This window comes from Rattus rattus, chromosome 6 (genome assembly GCF_011064425.1).
Source record: "Rattus rattus isolate New Zealand chromosome 6, Rrattus_CSIRO_v1, whole genome shotgun sequence".
Lineage (NCBI taxonomy): Eukaryota > Metazoa > Chordata > Mammalia > Rodentia > Muridae > Rattus > Rattus rattus.
This window is the reverse complement of record NC_046159.1, coordinates 84,738,069-84,760,120: the sequence shown is the minus strand read 5'-3', so window position 1 is coordinate 84,760,120 and position 22,052 is coordinate 84,738,069. Positions and strand designations below refer to the sequence as shown.

Below are 22,052 nucleotides of genomic sequence, written 5' to 3'. Positions count from 1 at the left end.
GATAATAAATGGCTGTCTATAAATGTTTTGTTAAAAACCATTGAAATGTTTTATTTGTACTAGTGGTTTTTATCTTGATGTAATCTGTTTAAATCTATAATACTGAACTTAAATGAAAAGCCAACTCTTGTCTTCTAGGCTGAATTGTGGACTTTAAACACTTGGCAAACCAAAGGCCCATACTTGTCTATTTCTTTGGAATGTACAAACTCAGTAGCATGGGCTATTTTAGTACTTGTGTTAATTATATCCCTGATGTGTCTCCTTAATGAACAACACTAAGACAGGAGTAGCTGATAGCATTATTCGTACAAAGTCTATTTGTAGGAAATGATAGCACTATTGTACTGACTTCCTTTCCACTGTTAACCCCAAGCCTGACTCTTTCAGAATTAATTCACCTTTCCTGGGAAAGGCCTGGGAAGATCCCATGACATCATCTAGTATATAAAATAGCAAGCGTATATGTTGTAAGAAAATAATTTCTGTTTTATTTTAATCAACTCAAAGTTAAATTGCGTAGGGTACCATGGGACCCATCTCCCTGGTACTATTAACAATAATTTGGGGTGAGGGAAAAATCCACTTAAAGGTTCAGTCTATAAGAACAGTTAGTAATACTTCTTCATGCAACAGCATTTACTGGGAGGCAACAATATTTCAGGCATGTGACAGATGAAAACAAAATACCAAAAGGTATCATACACTAGACATCCATCATTAAATACAGAGAAAGAAAAAAGATAAAGCAGCTATGTGACACACAGAAGGCGGAAATCTCAGAGCATCATCTAATAGAGGAGGCAAGATTGAGTCAGATCAGGACCAGCATAAGCGAAAGGAAAGTGTCCACAAGTGCATCTAGGACAACCTTGGGCAGTGCACAGTATCTATCCACCCTCCTCCTTGTTGTCCCGGGTAACTTTGACGGCAATACATTTCACCCTGCATCTCACCAGAAAACTCCCTGACACACATATGGTCTATACCTATAGATAAGCCTCCGGTAAATACAAGCATGAAAAGATGATCAAAGCTCTCCCTAAGAAACCACTCCCCACCCCACAGGCAGCTACAGTCATGTTCAGAATTACAGGAAAGTTTACAGAGTTAGAGAGAATGTTGGAAGCAGCAAGAGGTGCTGCTGGATAAGTTAAAGAGATCTTAGAAAGCTGTGTGTGCCACCATTGCCTAATGGGATTATGAAAATGAAACACTGAAAAGTATGCTGAATGAACAAATCAGGCATGGAAGCTTATGTCTTTAATCCCACCACTAGAAAACTGACGCTGGAGGATTGCCATTAAAAGGCAATGTCTACTGCAGAGTGAATTTTGGTTCACTTTAGGATACAGAATTAGACCTTCTATGAAACAAAACAAAATGAAGTATCATGTATGTGAAGGAAAGCGTATGCTAATTTTCTTGACTGCAGTAATTATCTTACCATGCATTCATATATCAAAAACATAATATTGAGAACTTTAAATACACATCAGAGAAAGGGTAAATTAATGGATCAATTCAACCACTGCACACATAACATGTCTTAAATTCACTTATTATTCCATTACTTAAAGGTTCCACCCACTTTCCTGCATGTATCACTTGTGTACATGTCCAAATACCCAGGCCCCTCTCTACTAGGAAGCACCTTCTGCTCAATTATAGGAGCACTATAATGGGAGATGCCATCACATAGGCCTGGGATTCACTCAGATACTGATAAGTCATACCGGAACTGTAAATGCAAAGAATGCAGGTTGGAGTGTTGCACTCACATGGGGCAGAGCCAGTGTGTACCAAATAGCTTCAGGGTTCCTCACCAAAGTGCCTCAAAGCACAGCCCAGAGCCAGGCCAGCCTCTTTTGTAAGTAGGTACTTAGAGAACATGACAGATTCTTCTGCAAATCACCCTTCCCATGGGCAAATCAAAAGGCTGCCCTTGCTCCAACACTCCAAAGGACTCTATTCCTGGGCAGCTTTTCCTCAGTGACTCAGGCGAATGAGAATCTAAAATGCATTTAAAGTGTCTGTGTTCCCCACCCAACAAGCATCACCTCCCAACTGCCCTCTCAGCCTAGTCGCCTCTTGGTCAAAGTTTTGGAAAAACCACTTGATAACACAGGATCAGCAGGATCTACTCTCATGAGCTGGCTACCCATTGAGACATACTGTACAGCATACGATCAATTTCAATTGATAGCAGCGGCAACGATTGGGAGACAAAGCAGGCAATGCACTGAGAGCTCAAGGACTGTTTATTACAATTCCAGTGTACCACAGGCCAAAGCTGGGAAGAGCTGAATCACAGCTCAGCCAACCATAGCCCAGAAGGTTCTTCTCTCCCAGAAAGATGTGCTTACCTCTGGGACGTTTTCTTATATTTCCTCCTGTGGGAAAAGAAGCATAAACACATGTCAGACAGATCCTTTGGCAGACAGTGGAGGAAGGGATTACTTTAGCAGGGACAGGAATGTGTGTCAACGATCCTAGAGTTTCCTTCTGTGTTGTGGTTTCACAGTTCAGCTGCTAGTCTGTGACTGTTGTCTTATTAGGGACAGACAGAAACACACATCGCCTTCACAGTGAAAAGCAGCTTTCCAGGAGTTCAAGGGTTCTGCTGCTATGGGTTTCCCTTCTTCCCTTTGAAGGCAGTGTGAGACCCTGACCAAGGTCAAGCTTAAAGATAACAAGACCAGGCTCAAGCCTTAGCCTTTACATTTACAAGATCCACAGGTTTGGAACACAGTGTGTAAAGGCTTACAAAAGGTCTTTTGTGTTGTCCACTTAAGGGCCAGTGATTATTAGTTATTTGTGCTTTTATAATTGTTAGCAACCCCGTCATAAAGCAGCAAAAGTCCTTCAGTGGAATACGTGTGTGTGCGCACATGCATGCGTAAAGTATGTGTGCACGCAGTGGCATGCACACACACATCTAGGTTGCATGCTGAGAATCACACAAGACCTCAAACATAATGAGCATGTGGACTACTGGGGCTCACCCCAAGACTAAGAGCCATATATGGTCCTTTTCTAAATGTAAACATGTTATACAGCTAAACCATGAGATCAGAAATAGATTTTCAAAGAAGGATGAAAGGAGATGGCGAGGAAGTCTAGAAGCAGATGATAGAAGCAGTGTCTCTGAATACTAAAAGTTTGGTTAAGGACTATCCTGGGAAACAGAAGAGGCCGAGGTACAATATATCTCTGCTACTTCCTTGCCAGTTAGCCTTGGATAAACCTCATGTGTCTTGCGATTCCTGATCCATCAAATAGAGATGGGACACCTGTCTTGGCTATTTTACCAAATCATAGAGGAAAATGGCCTTAAAAATATGCTGACCCAATATTTCAATGTTATTCATGACTATGTCAGTTTTGTATCAGCTCCTAAGAACCTCAACAGAGTGAGCAGATTCTTCAGTCCAGAGATTAGAAACCTTGTCACATGGACCTCTGCATCTATCCCAAAGATTTACACATCAACTGACACAGGGTCAGCAGATTACAAATGTCTACTGGCCAGACAAAGGGAGCCCTTGCAGCTGTCATCCACACATGTCCAAATGTGGCTTCTGCATTTGTCAGACCTGGGGAAAGGAAGACTCAGTACTATCCCATTCCTAACACTCCTCAAGTCCAGAGAATTGGTTTTGGTGGTAAGGTTTTCCTTTCTTGTCTCATCGATTTAGACACTTCCTCAAATAAAGGTGAATCCCACACAAATAACGTCATGATGTTCGAAGTAAGCATTTAAAGTACAAGAAAACTCTCAAGTCCATGAAAACCACTCCACGTCCAATACTCAGGTATTGACAGCACAGCCGGTACCCAGACACTGAGTACTGCACATCCTCTCAGATCTCAGTGGATGGATCACCTCCACACAAGGCCTCTGAAGTTTGAAAAGCCTTCAGCTGTGTTTCATGGTGGTCCATGTCCCTAATACAGTTTCTTAAGACTCCAATTGGTCCTGATGCACTACACTGATGGTACAAATCTGTTCACTGTCTGCCAGTGTCCTTCCTTTGACTAACATGGCAGTTGTCCACAGTGTTGTAGTAAACTGAAGGCACTTAGCAAGAAATAAAAATGCTTTAATTTTACTCCTTACATTTATTTAGTGAGGGATTTACTAGGAAAGTAAGGATAGCTGCTATATGTGGTTTCCTACATGAAATAGAAAAGAAGGAAGGGGTTTGGGGAGCTAGCTCACCACTGGTGAGTCCCATTTTTCCATTCCATTCCTGGAACTACAAGTAACTTATTCAGATAACCTACAAACCCCAGAGAGGTTGAACCTACTCCAAACTTCATTGAAGTGAGGTTCAAAAATATTAAGCAGATAGTTAAGTAATTACGTTACTAAACCACCAGGTTAAATAACTAGTTCTAAGGAGATAGAGGCTTAAAGAGGCTGATACAGAAAATCAAATTCTGAAGCTCTCAAGGAGTGTTGAGAAGAATTATGCAAAGCAGTGAAAAGATTCCAGCAGGAAGTCTAGATGCTGACAGAAAACAAGCCCAAAGGCAGTAAAACACTCCATTCAAATGCAGGAAATGAGCTGGAAAAGAAGCCCAGGTTATTCCTGGCCTTTTGTGTCTGAAGAACTTCAGCAGAATTCATCCCTGACTCATGGCTTGTAAGAATGCTATTGTTTCAGTTTACTGAGTTTAAACACGTGAGTTATGGAAAGTTAAAGCAATATAGCAGAATCTTACAATACATGTAGCTAGACTGAGCTGATGTAGAAGGGAGACAAGGGCAGAAGCCTCTTGCTCTGGCATGTAGCTAAACTGAGGCAACCTGGGAGATGTAGAACCCAAGAGGCAGCAGGCCATCTTTATGAGACCAGGCCTGGGAAGAACTCAACGTCATAAAAGTCCCAAGGGTGTTGTTATGTAAAATCTGTCCCCTGGAATAGGCTCTACTGTTCACACCTCGCAACACACACACAGACACACACACACACACACACACACACACACACACACACACACAGCAGAGACAGATACATGAATGCCTACACATAAACTACCTTTATTAAAGGGCATTAAAGTTCATGCTTATGACTATTTCTCTATGCTCAAATCTGTTCTTTAACTCAATGTGTACAGTAGTTTATATCACTTCCAAACTACCAGTTTCTTTCACCTCTGAAAAATCTAGGTAATATTCATAATATTTATTTTGCTGTGTGACAGAAAGCTCTACGTAACAAGTCCCATTAAGCAAGTGGCACAGAGCTGTGTATTCAGTAAGTGCTCACGAAAGGGTCAGCTGCTACGATAATAGCAGAAATGTTGAAAAAACAATAACAGAATTCTGACACAATGCAACTTCAAATTTTCTTCTGGGGGAGAATGGTTCAGTGATTAAAAATTTTAAGAAAACATTGAAAGTTACTTTTCTGGAATGGAAAGAATGAATACTAAGTTCTCATCTTGGAATTATAGGCCCCCAAAGAAAGCAGGTATTAACCTCAGTCCCTCTTGGAACTAAAAGCCTGCCTGGCTTTCCTCTGTGCTGAAAGGACCCTGCACATGCTCTGGCAATGTGCTGGCTGGTCCAGCAGAGCTGTGCAGCTCCCTGTGATGTCAAAGTCAGGCTGCTGCTCAGATAGAAAACCAACAAAAAACAAACAAACAAAAACCCAACACTAGAAACTTCTGATATGAAAAGATAGTTTTAGCAAGCATTCATATAATTCATATAACAATTCCCTAGGCACTGAATTTAGCATCTTACACACACAGCAACCTTAAGTGCTCTTAGGAAGCTGTCATGCAATGTACAGTTACCAGGCCCTACAAGAATGTCCGACTCATAAATACTCCTTTATCTCTCACACAAATTGAAAGAGCACTGATCTCCATCAAAATTCCATTTTTGCTCAAGTCAGATTTTAATGTAACTGTAGCTTGTATTATCAAATGGTGTGTGTGTGTGTGTGTGTGTGTGTGTGTTGTACATAAATGCCAGTGTACAAAACAGCAGAAGTGAGCCCCAAAACTTCGTCTTGAAGGCATGAGTACATCTGCTTTCAGCAGAATGGAAGTGGATCCTGAGACCAGAGCACCATCAAAGAGCACTGATCTCAGTCATCCTGAAGGCTCCTCAGTTCTTCATAGTTGTGTCATATAGCAAGGTCTTCTAGACCCTGTGCTTCATCTTCCCTCTCCTGGCCACAGTCAAGGAAGTAGATGACGAAACTGAGCAAGCCTAGGGTTCCTTCTGGTCACAGTAAGAACGGACCTTCCCAGGAACCCAGTAGAGACAAACATCCAAAAGGCACTACAAGAGCTGTGACAAGGAACTCTAAAATGACTTTGTTCGCTTGCATTTTAATAGCTGGGATTTCCAAAACCATAGGCACGGCTTTCATCAAAAGTAAGTATCAAGTATGCCAAAGTCAGGCATGTGATTCAAGAATGTTTTTCTAATTTCTTGGATAAGTGAGAATCATTATTCATTGATATTAAATTATGGACTGCCTGGTAGTAACTTTTACTCTTCTAAAGTGCATACCTGAGCAGAAGCTGTACGGGTACCTCAATTATGAGGGTTGTAAATAGAACTAATATTACAATAAGCTAAGTTTAAAAAGCTGAAATGTCCAGGTTTCCACTTGAGGTTGACAGCAAGGCACCACGCATTTGGTTACAGTAATGTTAGGGCCTGAGAAATTGAGTGCGTAGCCACACATCTGTGTTGCTTGTGAGAGTGACTCCTAATGGAGAGGGTCATGTCTTCATCTTCACCTTTGAAGACCACAGCACTGTGCACAGACAGATCTGAAGAGCTTACTTCTCAGCCCTTGGCGAGTCAGACTTGGAGAAAAACAAAGTACTTTATAACTAACTACATGTTCTCACAAGGCTGGATCATGTGTATCACTGAGGGAAAGTGAACTGTGACAGAAGGCTACAAATGGCTGTGAAATGAGCCAAGACCAGACTGGTCATCTGATCCTCTGGTTTTGTTTTGCATTGGAATGCCTGGTCCAGACTGAAAGGAAATGGGTATGACCAGACATTTCTACTGGTTTCTTAAACCACTTGTATGAACACTCCCTGGGGTTCTGATAATGGAGAACCTTTGTGTAGTTTTTTCTTTCAACAATTCATTTTTATAATGCATTCATTAAAGTCTAGGTTTTTACAACTGCATATACAGATTTCTTCTGGCCTTTCTGCATTTTGAACAACAAAACGCCAATGAAAACACATGAGGATTATGATTCTCACACTTCCCTTAAGTACCAAGAGGTGAGAGGGAAGACAACAAAGAGAATCTCTTCTTTTACTGGTACAAATGCCTCCTTTTAATTCCTATTGCTTTTATTTATATACTCATATGTGTGGGGGGAAATATATACCAGGTAACAGTACATGTGACCAATTCTAGTTCCTGGAGATCCAATACCCTCTTTTGGCCTCTACCCTAGGCATGGCACACATGAGGTATACACATGAGGTTCCTCACCAGAGGAAACCTGTTATAAAATCAGTTCTCTTCTCCTACCACATAGGTCTCAGAGATCAAACTCCAGTCATCATGCTTGACAGTTACTGAGCCATGTTTCCAGGCCCTACTCGACTATTTTTTAGCTTATAAGCTATAAAACAAAATTGCATATGCCTAAAGATCCAAGCCAAAACAAATGATAAATAGTGAAATGATATAGATTTGCATTAACCCAATTTCTATTGAAGAGTTTCCTCGTTATTATTTTCTAAGAAATATTTTCTGGTGATTTTTTTATAGAAGAAAAAAATGTTCTTAGAACTCATAATCTTAGCTCAATTAAACAAAGAAAAAGGTGCTCTACTCAGGACAGATCTCTCTCTCTCTCTCTCTCTCTCTTTCTCTCTCTCTCTCTCTCTCTCTGTGTGTGTGTGTGTGTGTGTGTGTGTGTGTATTTCTAACATGATTAGTCAAATGTGATCAAATTCAAATGAAAGAAGCCTTTGCCTTTGTGGCTTGAGGTTGGGATGGTTATAGAGATGAATAGAAGGCTTAAACAGGACTGTAGATAATAAAATCTATCAGTTCCTATTAATGATGGGAGCAGGTCCTCTGGCTAGTACTGGCCATATAATATATAACAAATAACCTTTAAGGAGAAATGCATATATTCCAAATTAAACAGCCACCCAGGAAGCCTATGTGTGACCACCAATTTACACAGTGACTCTACTATGGCCCTATTATATCTCTTACTCTTCACATAAGCTGAACTCGTTGCTGTTTCCCCCCAACAGACCCTCTTCTGTCTGCAGACAGCTGGCCAGACACAGAAATCCAACTCTATTATTCACGCTTGCTTTTCTCCTAATACTGGGTCAAAAACTCTAGCTCTTGGATTATGAGGAGTCCCCAGATGAGACCTGCTCTCATAGAGAGCTAAGATCTTCCCTTGTTTGGGAGCAAGGCTTTTCAAACAGAGCAAGCTAAAAACTATAGCTAAAATCCCAGTGGTTAAATCTGGACAGGGAGCTAATGGGTAGTACCAAGGATGAGAATGGAAGGGATTTTAAATGAGGAAATAGAAAGTAAATGTCACACTTGTAGAAATCTGGTAGTATACTTTTCATAAATGATTCACATATTTATCATATATTTACTGTGCTGTGTGGTATGTGCAGCACAGTTGTGAGAAAGGAAATAGAGATATTTCTGTGACCTCTTCCCTGAGAGCCTGGTTCCTAACTAAATAACTAGCAGTGGGAAAGGTTAAAAAAAATCTGTTCAATATCTCTCAGGGCACAGACAAAGTGGAGGTTGATCCAAAGCACTAAGACAGTCTCAGTCTTCACTGCTGCACCAATGTTAGGGAGGGCGTGGTTTTACTGAATCTTCGGGAGCTTGTGCTTCCAACTTCTACTTCGTTTTTCTTTCAAGTAGATTTGTCACAATAAAAGCTATGTATTCTGACTTTAGTCACAGACTAATTTCCCTAAGATTTTCTTGCCAACCGATGGTTCACCTATCTCCTTACCCTTCCTTACAGCCTTTATTAAAACCTGTTCTTGGTTCATATCCACTTCTGAGTAAATTCCAGTCAATCCCATAGTTTCTTGGAAGCAGAAGGTCTTCCAACTTCCTCTAAGATATTTGTATCCCTCTGGACATAATTCTGTAAATTTCACTTTTAAACATGTCCAGATGAAATGATTGTCTAAAACATAGGGAACTAGCAGATGGATGACTTGGACTCATCCTAGGTCTTCTACTAAGCAAAATCAGGAAAGGCCTGGGACCAGGCATCTTTGGTTCTGACTTTACTGAAACTGTGCCAAGGGGTAGTGTGAAAACAGCTCATTCCTTACAGTGGTTTAACAGATGGGTTGATAGACCTAACAATTCATTATTATGATAACCAATATCTGATAAATGATTTTTGTATTTCAAACTGAGTATACAAGACCCCAGTAATGGGAGTGTACTGAATTCCTTATAGGAAGCAGTCAGGATAACAATCATTCAGGACTGTATCCATTACTGAATAAAAGCGATTTCATTGAGCTTAAGCTAAAGGCATTGCAGAAGCCTTCAGACTCTTCCTTGTGACAGAGTCAGAGATGGAATGAGATGCATGACATCATCCAGACCTTTAGAGACAGACGTGGGGGGATTGCTCATAGATCAATTCTCACGTAAAAGTGCTGAATTACTGAGCCATAACTCAAGATGAATCCATATTTGGTGTGGGAAAGCTGGTCAGATTCAAATGTAAAATCAGTCAGACAAAAAAGTCATTATTTCTGGGAATACTAAGTACATAGAAAAGTGAGAATGGAGGATGGGACTGATAATTACAAACTACCTACAGTAGCAGAATCCACTCAGAAAATACATATCAATCTGCTCTAAAAAGTATAAAGCCTGACAAAATGGTCTGTAGAAAATCACAGTCAACTTTTGGTTATTTCTTTATATAAACAAACAAAAAATAGCAACAAAAAAAAGAGTCAGAAAAGTAGAGAACAAAGGCATTGGGATAATAATCTGAATTGGAAGCCCTCTAAGACATCTGAAAGTAGTAGATTTCAAATGTTAATCCTTTACATCTGTATTAGCTAAACATTTCTTCAGAATATAGAAAGTGTCCCAGTTTTTTAGAGATTGGATTTTTTGGAATCTGGATAAATTAGATTACCCAGAGTCCAGTGGGCTTATAAACTACTAGGTTCTTCATAGTGTGCTAGGCTCTGATTTTTCAGGTCTCAGTTGCTTGGGTCTTGTCCTGTACCTCTCAGAGGGTCCCTGATTAGAGTCTCATGCTTTCACTTGCTAAGGAAAAGTACCCTTCTGCCTTTAAAATACTAGAAAGAACCCTGCCTTCCGCCAAGACTGTCTGTCTCCATTCCAAAGCTATGTTTGAATGGGCATTACACAAAATAGTCAATACAAGAGTTTCAAACAAGGGTACATGTTGTGGTTATTGCCTGGGTTTTCACAGCATTTTGAACCAGAAAATGCCGATGAGAAATTATACAATCCCTGATTTCCTGTCTCCTATGTTAGATTAGCTAAGCCATTGATTTTCAGTGTATTCTCTTTGTGACAGCTATAGAAATATTTATCAAGCATCATTCAGTCACACAATTCTTCTCACCTTGTTGGGTTGTGCACTGTATAATCAATCTAGCTCTTTCTTTTAATCTGCAGACCCATTTATCAACTCTTTATGCTCCCATTAGAGTTCCCCCAGTGTTGTCCTTGAATTGCCTCATATTTAGTACATCCAAAAGTGACCTCATCACATGGGTCCCTATTCAACCTGCAAACTTGAGAAGATTCTCAGAGATTCTTTAGTTAAAAACACCTGCAGATCAAAATAAAAATTTGGTTTTGTTCTTACCCCCACATCCAAGTCTTCTGGGGCAGAATACCCCCAAAGTCCTCAGATCTATCTGTACAGAGAAGAACTCTTTATGCTAATGCTGAAGATGATGCTCAAGCTGGCCCTTCTGGTGTGTGGGTTCCCACAGTCTTCTAGGGCTCCGTGCTGTAGCACCTTGCCTCATATTTCCTTTTCTCGGAAGTGTCGGTTTCTGAGAAACTGGGCTTCATACACTCTTTCCTGACACTTTTACTCAATTAATGTCTACTTCTTTGTATCTCAGATTGAATTTTAGCTCTTCTTAGAAGTCTTCTCTGATTCTTGAGCCTGGTTTGGATCATCTTAACTATTTTCATAACAACCTTTCTTTCTTTGTAACACTCACCAGTGTAAACAGCTATTTCAGGAAATCTTGCTAACATTTCTCTCTACCTCTACACTTTACACCCACTCAGGGAAAAAGCCTTTGTATCATTTCCTAGTAGATCTGTGTTGCCAGGCACACAGTCAGGCATACAGACACACACTCAGTGATGAAGAAATGTTTTCTAAGGGAATGAGTGATCACTGAGTTCTCTGCAGATAGATGAATGAAAGCCATTATCTACGACTTTCAGCTTCATGTCTTGGTTGAATTACTCTCAAGCTTTGTCATAATTTTATGACATAGAAAAACTTCACATCGTGCTCATTAAGGTTCATTAGTGTTGTTTAATAACAACTGTCAAGAAGACTTTAAATAAAGAACACTCTTCAATAAAAGCCTGAAGAATGTTAATTCCTTACATAGATTTACTATTCTTTCTCCATGAATAGTGTTCTTTTTGCCACAGAATTCACTGTTCATAACAAATGTCAAATGCTGGTGGCCTCCTTCAGCATTTTACATGCCTCAGGTTAATCCGTGATCTACCTTAGTCAGTTCTCAAAAGTCTTAGATTCCTTCTCCTTCCGTATAGAGAAACCAAGGGAAACATTTTTTTCTGTGCTCTCTCACACACACCAAATCACAAAATATCAAGATAGCAAACTAGAACTAGCATACAGAAAACTCTCTACTTAGGGCTGCTTCCCAATGGAAAGCGTCATGTGCAAGTCTTGGGCAAAATAATATGCACACGGCTGCCAAATATTGAGCTATAATTAGCTAATAAGTCAGCACAAACAACTTCTGGTGAGAAGCAATGGTGTACTATTAAATAGTATTAGTATGCAAGTGAAAAAGTGCACTCTACATGTGAGGCTCTAACCTCACACTTGATACACACTATTTTCTCCTCTGATATACAGGACGACTTCTTTTTCAAGCTCTTGCTCAATTAGCAAGAGAAGAGCTGTTCTGAACCTGGCTTTAGTATCAATGCCATTTACTTTCCATATAGCTATTGCCTTCTCTTTTAGTGCTGTTGTTCTCAGCATTTTGCATATATAAGAGATGTCTGGGACTTAGGCAAGGTATCTCAAACCTACAATCCCAGCACTTTAAAGGCTGAAAGAGAAGGATCAGGAGTTCAAAGCCAGTTTCAGTTACATATCAAGTTCCAGACCAGCCTAGGCTATTTGGGACCTTTAATCTTTAATTCCTTCTGGTCACCCTAACCAGTCACTTAAGTTTTATGAGGGCAAAGTTTTCCTTCTGATATCCTCAGGTTACCTTCGTAAACTGATGTGGAGGACACACTCAGTAAAAATGTGCTGATCAGGTACATACCTAATATTTTCAGTTAAGTAGGATACTTGGGAGACCCACTCATACACTGAAATAACTGTCTGGAAACAACAACAAATTTTCAAATAATTCTAGAATAGTTTCTCTGATGACAGTTGGGTCATTGTTCTCTTTCCTAGGTGACTTACTTGAATTATTTCGACTAAGATCCAAGACATTCAAAAGCACAGCTATAAGCCACAGTTCCCTCCATATATGTTCCTTGTTGTGATCTCCAATAGCTACTGGGACATTTCAGAGGTCACCAGGTCAACATATCCACTCTCAAAGTAAGCATTCTTATCTGAGTGTACTCCAAGGCATTGGTGCAAAATTCCCTAACATACCCAAGCCAGAACAGGCTCAAGAGATAATTTCTCTTTCTCTATCCCTGCTCTAAATCTAAGTTCTGTCATTTCTCATTGCCAACATATACCTCAGTGCAGGCATTGATCCCAGCTGCTCTCCTGACATCCAGTCTCATCTCTAAGCTCCGTCCTATACTTCACCCAGAGTCTCAACCTGAAATTCAGGTCTCTTTTTCTTACTCTGAAGCTTCAAATGCATCAACACTTCCTTATAACAAGAAGATAAAATGTAAACTCCAACAGACAAAAAGGATTTCTCTATATGGTGTGAAAGGGGTAATAGTATAACTTCTTATTAGGTTGTACATGTTAAATATCATTTCTTTAAACTATAACTGTGTTTAATATAATGTAATTTTTAATTCCATATTGCTTCCTACTCCATGCCTTCTTCTTTAGCACTATCTTTTACTCCTAGATGTGCCCAAGAAGCACTGCATTCTTGAACTCTCTTTATCCCTCACAATGCCATGAGCCACTAGTGGATACAACCCACCTTTTAAAGGAAATAATAAGACTTTTAAGTATCAATGTGTAGAAGTTAACTATGTTCTCTTCTACAGTGACCTAGGAGCTTTCTGTCCACTAGCTCCATGTTAATGACACCGAAGAGATACAGCAGTGACCAGTTGTTTGAGGTTTATCAATAGAAGATAAGCAAATAGAATCTCACTAGGTTTCACACTACATCTCTAATATGTTTGCTTTGCCAGAAGCCCATGGAAACGATTCAAAACTCAGGGCAATCCTATTGCAGACTGAATCAATGGCTTCTTTGCTGCACATTTTGCAAAAAAAGTTTTTCCTGTATCATTGTCCAAAGGCTGGCATTAGTGAAAGGAGTTTTCCTTGTGGTTTTAAAGGTCTTCCCAATCCTAAAGCCCTTGCCTGGCCTGCCAGGGCAGAGCTCCCCTCCTTGCATCCCGCTCTAGACACATTTATCACTCTGGGTATTGGTGCCTGTGACTCCATGACCTGTTAAGGTCAGATAGGAATCTTATCCACTTTTGCATACCAGAGGATGGCAATAGGACTAGCACATCACAGATACTTAATAAATGTTAGCTTGGCAGCTTCTTGTTACCTAAACACTAATTACACTGTTTAAAATTCAAATGAGTATAAAGAAAATGTGCTTTGGCCAATGTGCAAATGGAAATGCATAGTCATCTCTGCGCAGAGCTTGCTCCTCTTTTACTAAGTATCTGGGAGGTATCAGTGAAATTCTTCTTTAGATTTATTTTAGACTTTTTAGACTTTCTTAGACTTCAGTGTTTCTAGAAAAAGCAAAATCAAAACAACCTAAGCAGAGCAGAACTTAACTGTTCCATGCAGCCAGGTCAGCTATGGTAACAGAGGCAGGGGTCCCCACCCTACCTTTCCATTCCTGCTTCTCTCTGAAGGTTGGCTTATTGTTTTCTAGCAGAAGAAAATTCTTCTCACTAAGATCACAGGAAATGAATCATGGCAGCCACCAGGAAAGTTCAGAAGGGGACAGTTATCAATCTCCCAGGGCCAATACAGAATGTCAGCAAGGGACTTCATGTCCTTGTTTAAGATCCATGCTTATTGAGACTCACTGACCCTAGGGACATAAGATCCTAGGATTCACAACTCATAATAAAGAAGCCTGACCCTGTGATGGATTTCAGGAGGCAGAGTAGAAAACTATACCTCTTACCACAGGAAGACAGTGGAAAACTGTGCTGGAAAGGCAAAAACAATATTTTCCAATATATATATATATTCATTGTATAACCATAAAATTTATGATACTGCCTCATAGTTGGGCAAGATGAATGAAAGAGAGGTTTAAACATTGTAATTATGACAGCAAGTGCCAAGGAGTAAGTGAAATGTGTCCTGTTGTGCTCAGTAAAAACAAAGTGCAGCACAGGGACACCTTCTTGTCATTGTGTGGCAATTTGGCAGCAGAAAAAACTGTTGGTCAGAACCCAAGCCACTGGTCACTGAGTCACTTGCTCAAACTCAAGCAGCCACAAGGTCTCTCCTATCAGCATGGCATAAAGATATCCTACACTTCCCAATAGCAGAGCCTTTATCAACAAGGTGACTTGGAGTGGCATGTTAAAATTCCACATCCACTCCTACGGAGGAAGTAAAGGCACCAACAGCCCTTGGGTACAAGCAAAGATTATGGAAAAGTGAAACTGAGGCTGCTCTCAGGTGACTAGACGGACGCTAACCAGCAGACAGACTGACTTATGAGGGCTCAGGTGGCAGCATTTGTTCCTTCTGGCTTAGAAGACTGTGACCTTCTGTGTAAGGGGTGGTAGGGTTGCAGAAGGAGGCTAAGGAACTCGACTCACTGCGGAGCTCTCTGCATTTGCCGGCATCCCTTCACTGTAAGAACAGAGTCAACCATAGCAGTAGATGCTTCCATTTCTGTAATCATAGCTAGGGCAAATGTTGTTAAAACAGTTTCTAATATCCCATAAACTGGTCGTTTATTGACAATATCATAACATTATATCTAATTCTCTCCTTGAGAAACATGCGAAATTATTCTAGGTTTCATAAAAGTTTGGATAATTTACCATGTACCAGGACAAGCCAGCCAACAAAATGGGCCAAAGGAAAAACATCCTTCATAGAACTTAGATTCTAGATTGAGAGGTAGACAATAAACATGTCAAATGAATAAACACTATTCAGATGGGAATAAGGGAGAAGTAACAGAGGAGCTGATGGGGTTGAAGTGGAGAGTGGATCATCCCCTGGATTTCCTGCATGGTGGCTTCTTTGCAGATAGTAGACTCAGCACCCTTTTGCTGTTGGTACAGACCACTTCCTCAGCAGTAATGAAGAGGGTGGTATGAGGGGCAGAAAGAGAGAAAACGAGCATGGTATTCATCCCTGAATCACAGCTTTGCACATCTTGTAAAATCCTGACCCAAGTTTAGACAATGATGCCCATTAAACCTGTTCGCAACTAGGCTAAAAGAGGCAATGTTGAAGACTGGGTCAAGTAATTTTTTGCCTTCATTTTGTATGTGAAAAAGTTCACATTGCAGTCTGTTCTGCTTTTCAACATCTATTGATTGAACAAGTCTATATTTACTGGAGGTACAACAAGGAAAAGTCACACAAATTATCCATCCTTGTGGGTTTTATATCCCTATGAAAGGGATAAAAATCTCACGCATAAATCAGATAGGGAAGAAAGTATCATGGAGACGAGAGAGTACTAGATAATCCAGAACTCACATAGCCCTCAGATGGGTCTAATGAAATCTCTGAACACCTGTGTTCCATCATAAAGGCCTACCTGTAAGAGTGTCACGGTAATGGCCTATCTGTAAGAGTGTCATGGTAATGGCCTATCTGTAAGAGTGTCACGGTAATGCCTTGGTGTGAAAATCCAACTATGGCCACTGCTGCCTCTTTTTAAATGTTGAAAAAAGCAGCCTCCTTTCTCTTGTTGACAGTTTGTTGTGTGGTCAAATACACACACACACACACACACATACACACACATACACAAAGTATCCTGGGGATTTCCATGGTGTAGAATTTAAGATATTATCCTGAGTTGTAGAAATACATATGCTTTTGTTGCCAGAGTGTTAGAACTGCTGCTGTGTTTAAATAAATAAATAAATAGCTCCATAAATAACTAAATACACATGGTAGAATAAATGGTAGTAGACTCAGCACAGTGGTAAAAAAAAAAGTACATTACAGTAATAAATACTTTTTAAATTGTGAAGTGGAACTAGGGTTCAGAAGGACTCCTTGGGAAGAGGAGTTAGAAAAGGCCCACTGGGTGAAGAACCAATTGACACATTCGAAGGCACCCCGAGGTCTGGTAAGATGTGAAAGACTAGAAGATCCAACTGTGGCTACATCACACATCACTCGGCCACACGTTGAGGAGTGAAAGCTCTCAGATAGGAAACTGAGAAAGCTCCAAGCCGGTGTGGTGTAAAGCTAAATGCTTCTCACATGAGTTCCCACCTGAGCTACGCTGGTCTAGCCAAAAGCTGTTCTAGCCTCAATAGCTTTGTGCAATGACTTTAGCTCATAAAACATCTAGAGAAGCAGTTCCGGAGACCAGGAGTCCCTCTGGTTGGAAAAGCAAGAACACCAGCCTAACTCTGCTTTCACTGTGCACGCCTCAGCCTCGGGTTTTGTGGACATAACAAACATTCGGTGTGTGGCACAGTATGACAAGCTTATCACTCAGGACACTGAACAGGAGCTTCCTGTAAACACATCTCTGAAAAGAGCTTCCACATAAGCCATATTAGCCGTCAAAAGAGCCTGCCAGCCAGGGACCAGCTTTCCGAGTAAGTTTACAGTTTCCACCTACGTCAGCTACACAAGTCAAAAGAGCAAATTCCTTGCTATGGTGTCCTACAGGGTCAATGGCAACAGATTTGCTGCCATTCTAGGTGAAATGATTTTTATAATCATTTTTATACCCCTGAATAGGGACCCTTTAAAGAAATGAGCACAACTTTATCATCTTCCTTTAGGAATTCTGAATATCCTGCCCGGATGTAGTCTCTCCTAAGATTTAGTCAGATCAGTGCCTTCTTGATTTGTTTTGTTTTGCATGCTTGAATATGTATGCATGCTTTCAAAAGCAAGGATGGCAGACACACAGCAAGGACCTATTTTCTCTCACTGCCTCCTGTAAGTTCATAAAAACTGTGAAAGGTTTTTTTTAAGTTACAGTAGCTCACTGACGTTGAATATCTGACACGAGGATCACCTATCTGCTGTGAACAGCATCAATGGGAGCTGTGTTTCAGCTGAGGAGGAATCACTGGTTATGAATGTTTAATAAAGGAAAATCTACTCTGATGTCCCCTCAGTTCCTCAGCAACTAAACCAGGAAGAACGCAGTGAAGTGACTCAAGTTCAGAGCTCCCTCAGTATCGTCCCCCTAGGAGAATTCTGGCCGCTGGATTAAGAATAAATATATATTTTTTGTGCTGTTCCCACGTGTATCTGATGTGCACTTTCTCCAAAACAGCCCACCCTTCTCTGAACATAATTTTTCAGAAAGATACATAAGAAACTATCAGAACCTGGAATGAGCTAGGGAGTAGGCAAAGAAAACTATCAGCTAAAGTGTCTATTGAATCAGAACAGTTACGAAGTCACCGGATGATCCACCAACATGTTTGCAGACAGTTTACAAAGAAAAATTCTAATGAAAAGTCTCTCGCCAAACTTTTCTGCCTAGGCAAATGGTCTGGAAACACCTACTTGCTACTTGTATCGCAAGCGTGTACTCTTGAGGGTGTGTGTGCCCAGCCCCTTCTCAAAGGAAACAAGACTTGGGAAGAACAGAGCATCAGGACAGAAAAGCTGCCCTTTCTGCGTTAGAAGGCAGGGACACTGAACAGGACACTGTGCCTTGACTGTAGTTTACAGAGACAGTTGTGGAACTTCTATGGCTAAGTTCAAAGGGCTTGCAGCGAGGAGGAGTAAGTAATGGTGACTGTGGATGGGCAGTCAAATAGGGACGAGAGAGGGAAAGAGGGCGAGGGAGTCAGGGAGTAGGGAGGTGTACTTACAGCCCGCGGAGCCGAAGCCAGATTTTTTCGATCTGCTCGGGTTGCAGGTGTTTCAGAGAGTTGCTCTCGAATTCTTCAATTTCCTTTGTTGGAGACTCCATAGCTGCAGGTTCTCACTGGGGGTGAGGTGGAGAGAGTTTGTGTAGTCCCTGCCCAGCCACCTCTCTTTGCTGAGTCCAGCCCAGTGAGTCTTTCAGTCACTTTGTCACTTCCCCTGCAAGCGTCCCTAGAGATGGCTCAGAGCCTGCTAGGATCACAGGGGACTCCGGCCCCAGGTGCGCGCTGGAGGCAGCTGCGGAAACCAGCCATGATGCTCACTACTGCCAGGGACCGGGATAAGGACTGTGCGTAGGACCCGAGTCTGTTCTTGTTCTTTTTTCCTTTAAACAAAGCCACGGAAGCTACCGGCGGTCCCTGGAGGATTTCGAGGCAAAAGGAGAACTGGGTAGTAAAGAGAGAGGGAGAAAGTGGGAAGTTGGGTGGGGTAGGATGAGCCAGAACTACCGGATCAACCGCGGGGCGCTCAGACCCCTGCCTGGCTCCGCCCTGCACCCTGCCTGCCCCGCCTTAGTGCCCCTCACTTACCAGCAAGCCCTGCTGATAAGCAAGAACTGACAAGTGAGAAAAGTCTTTTGTCAGCGTGGGGCTAGTGACAGGGCTGGCACCCCGAGTGCTGAAGGAGGCTTCAACACTGTCAGCAGGGCAGGAGTTCCACACCTGCCCCCGCAGGCAGCCCTTGGCCACCCAGCCCTATGCCCTGCTATGATGGCTGCCCGCACTGCATAAAGAACAGGGCTCCTCGCCCCAAGGAAGGGAAGTCTGGAGCTTCCCAGCACAAAGCCCTTGTGTGTTTTCTTACTAATAGGATTGATTCATGTTCTCATTCTCTCTCTCTCTCTCTCTCTCTCTCTCTCTCTCTCTCTCTCTCTCTCCTCTCCTCTTCCCCCTCTCCTCTCCACCTCCCCTTCCTCTCCCCCTCCCTCTCTCAAAAACACAGATATTCAGATATTACAACAAAAGAGTTTCTTCAAATAATGCCACAAGCCTCCTAGGCGGCTCTGCTGGGCGCTGGCTACGCAGCTGTTGACTTTGGCAGTCTGTCAGCTCCACACAGCTGCACCACCCTGCTAGATGGTCCCCTTGGTCATGCACAATGTCAGTAACATAATTGCCCATCAGAACAGGGACCAGGTTGGAAGGAGGAAAGCATTTATGGTTAGGGATCAACTTAAAGACAAGAACAACTTTTCATTGGTCAAGTAAAGTTCCATTCATGTGATTTGGCAAAGGAATAAAACAAGGGCATATACCTTTTACTTGCTTATCCATTTGGTAATTAGCAATCATTTCTCAGTAATTGGTCATATATCCTAGCAAAGATACCTAGATGGATCAGAAAAGAAAAAGTCCCCCTCACTTGTCACAGAATCAAAAGTCATTCTAATAGTCCATCCTTGAAGGTGTTCAGAAAGTACATTTCCACTGAGTTAAAGCATTATTACTAGACAAAGATAACATTAAACAGCTGCTATATTATTAGTGTAGAGGCCATTTACCTGAATAATACAATTAGTTATTCAAATTTACCCACCTGATAACAGTGACTTGGGAAATGATATGCCAAACAGGACAATATTTTGCCAACTTGCTTAGGGGCTAAGAGACAGATGTGTGGTCCTCAACTATGGTATTTCTGTTTGCATGTATGTGTGCCTTGAGTGATGATCTGCTGACCAAAATCAGACGTGTAGTAATCATACCGATAGGGAGCACTGTGCCTAGTATAGGAAACTGCCTCTGGTCTGAACATGGTGCTAACAGTTCTCTGCTCACACAACAGTCTGTGGGGCTGATATTGTTGCCCCTTTACAACAAGGAAATGGGAACAGCAGGAAGGTGAGAAACAAACTTACAAACAACCAGAGTTGGAATTGAGCACCATTATTCTGTCCTCACAAAAGTGTCCCCATCACAAGAACACATTGTATGTTCAAAGTGAGAAATTTAAGCAAAAAGATTTCCTGTCTCTTCCACCTATACAAATCATGTAGAGAGATTTGGGGAAAGGAAAGGAGATATTTCTGGATTTCATTAGGTCAAAGAAGCCAGAGTTAGAGGGAAAACAAACATGCTTTCATTACAATCTAGCAGATGAGAGAAAAGATAAGAAAACTTACTAAGAATCTTCGAAGTCAAGTGTTTGTTAAACTACCTTTATATTATAAAGTTGGTCAAATACATAAATTTGCCTTATTTTAGATCAGTAACAATTTCTGAAACTGGAAGTGTCCTGGAAGATAATTTCATGATTTACAAAACTTTTTTTAAAGGGGTATTTCCAGTAACATCTATTTTATAAGGGATTCCAATGTATTCCTTAACCGGGAAGATGAAGCTACTTTTCTGTCTGGGATCAGAGAGTCCTTACTTCTCGGGGATTCTGTCCACTCTGCTTCTCATCTCTCCGCTCCTGGCCTGACATACCACTTCACAGATGTGAAAAATGAAGCCAAAGTACCATCCGAAACTTAGGACTCCCTTCCTCCTCACTTCTAATCAAGTGCTCTCTAGCCCACAGTCAGAAATCTGATTCACTTGACAAGTTCATGTTTTCTGTTGTTCTGTTCTTTTCTCTTTAGCTGACGCAAATGCAGACTGCTAGATACCTGCAGCACCATTGTGAATCACAATTTCTGGTGACATTCTGTTTGAAAGGAAGCAGATAAACAGATGCAGACTGACCCAGAAAAAATTTTGGAACCCATAATGCTGCCTACAACTATATATTGGAGGTTAATTTCTGTGATTAATTACTAAGTCACTTTTTTAAAGTTGGACTCTAGAAAGGTCTCACATACACAAATATATATTCAAGCATCCATGTACATATATATACATATATATATGAATATACATCACATACATGCATACCAATCCATATATGTGCAGTCAACAATTTAAAGCACTCTTCCCAGTATTTAAGAAGTAACACAGCCTACATACTTGCAAGCATTTGCCCTAACAGAACACAATACCATGAAATATTAGAAAGCTACCAAACTTTTTTGTTTCAGAGTTCAAAAAGAAGTTTGATGAATATTGGTCAGATAAGAAACAAAGCTTTTGTAGGCATATGGGAATGACCTCCCAGATCCCTGTCCTCTGGGATTTTATAATCAGGAACACAGCATCTATTAGCTATAGGGAACTATCAGTTGCCAAGTAGTTTGCTAAGCTTATAACAGGTTTGTTCATTAAAACATACTTCTATATAAAATAAAACCATGTTGCGATTCCATCTCACCATTGATGGAATGGCAGTCATTAAGAAAATAAATAAAAATGAAAGATATCAAGGAAGGAAAGAGAAAAGCCCTAATAGATAGCCTTTATAGAAGTCACCATGAAGGTCCCTCAAAGGAAGTACTACATGATTCAGCTGCCTCAATTCAACATGTCACAAAGATATGTTTTACATGTTGTACATGTTTTTACTGCAGCACTATCTGCAGTGACGATTTTGGCATTTTGGTTTATTTAAAAAAACACACACAGAGAAATGATATAAAAA

The 22,052-nt window shown here is 41.0% G+C and overlaps 1 long non-coding RNA gene across 1 annotated transcript; it reads right to left on the bottom strand.

The window, feature by feature from the left end:
- Positions 1-2,243: 2,243 nt before the first annotated feature.
- Positions 2,244-18,887, bottom strand: LOC116903749. Its single transcript, XR_004388293.1, has 2 exons — positions 18,482-18,887; positions 2,244-2,393 (listed from the first exon to the last, which is right to left on the bottom strand). It is a non-coding gene; the product is annotated as an uncharacterized LOC116903749 (long non-coding RNA).
- Positions 18,888-22,052: the final 3,165 nt, after the last annotated feature.